Consider the following 1,291-nt stretch of genomic DNA (forward strand, 5'->3'; position numbering starts at 1 on the left):
GCCCTCTTCACATATGACTGTGAGGACTTGGTCCAACCTTTGATCAAAGTTGACCCTTCTAGTGTAAGGATGTTCATCTCCTTGCATCATAGGCAAGTTGAACGCCATCCTCACACTTTCCGGACTAAAATCCAAGTATTTCCCCCGAACCATAGTAAGATAATTCTTTGGATTCGGGTTCACACTTTGATCATGGCTCTTTGTTATCCATGCATTGGCATAGAACTCTTGAACCATCAAGATTCCGACTTGTTGAATGGGGTTGGTAAGAACTTCCCAACCTCTTCTTCGGATCTCATGTCGGATCTCCGGATATTCACCCTTTTTGAGTGAAAAGGGGACCTCGGGGATCACCTTCTTCAAGGCCACAACCTCATAGAAGTGGTCTTGATGCACCCTTGAGATGAATCTATCCATCTCCCATGACTCGGAGGTGGAAGCTTTTGCCTTCCCTTTCCTCTTTCTAGAGGTTTCTCCGGCCTTTGGTGCCATAAATGGTTATGGAAAAATGAAAAAGCAATGCTTTTACCACACCAAACTTAAAATGGTTGCTTGTCCTCGAGCAAAAGAAGAAAGAAGAGGGTAGAAGAAGAAGAAAATGAGGGAGATGGGAATGGTGGTGTATTCGGCCAAAAGGGGGGAGAGAAGGTGTTTAAGGTGTGTAAAAATGAAGGAGTGAAGGAGGGTTTATATAGGAGAGGGGGATAGGTGAGGTTTTATGAAGGATGGATGTGAGTGGTGAAGAGAAAGATGGGATTTGATAGGTGAAGGGTTTTGGGGAAGAGGTGTTGAGGTGATTGGTGAATGGGGGAAGAAGAGAGAGAGAGTGGTGGGGGTTGGTGGGGGTCCTGTGGGGTCCACAGATCCTGAGGTGTCAAGGAAAAGTCATCCCTGCACCAAGTGGCATCAAAATTCACGTTTTGAGCCATTTCTGGCGTTAAACGCCGGGCTGGTGCCCATTCCTGGCGTTTAACGCCAGGTTCTTGCTCTTTTCTGGCGTTTAACGCCAGTCTGGTGCCCCTTTCTGGCGTTAAACGCCCAGGATGGTGCCAGACTGGGCGTTAAACGCCCAACTGCTAGGCTTACTGGCGTTTAAACGCCAGCAGCATTTTCCTCCAGGGTGTGCTGTTTTTCTTCCTGTTTTTCATTCTGTTTTTGCTTTTTTCATTAATTTTGTGACTTCTTATGATCATCAACCTACAAAATAAAATAAAATGACAAAAGAAAATAGATAAAATATATCATTGGGTTGCCTCCCAACAAGCGCTTCTTTAATGTCAGTAGCTTGACA

The sequence above is a fragment of the Arachis duranensis genome, unplaced genomic scaffold (assembly GCF_000817695.3).
Source record: "Arachis duranensis cultivar V14167 unplaced genomic scaffold, aradu.V14167.gnm2.J7QH unplaced_Scaffold_11114, whole genome shotgun sequence".
NCBI lineage: Eukaryota > Viridiplantae > Streptophyta > Magnoliopsida > Fabales > Fabaceae > Arachis > Arachis duranensis.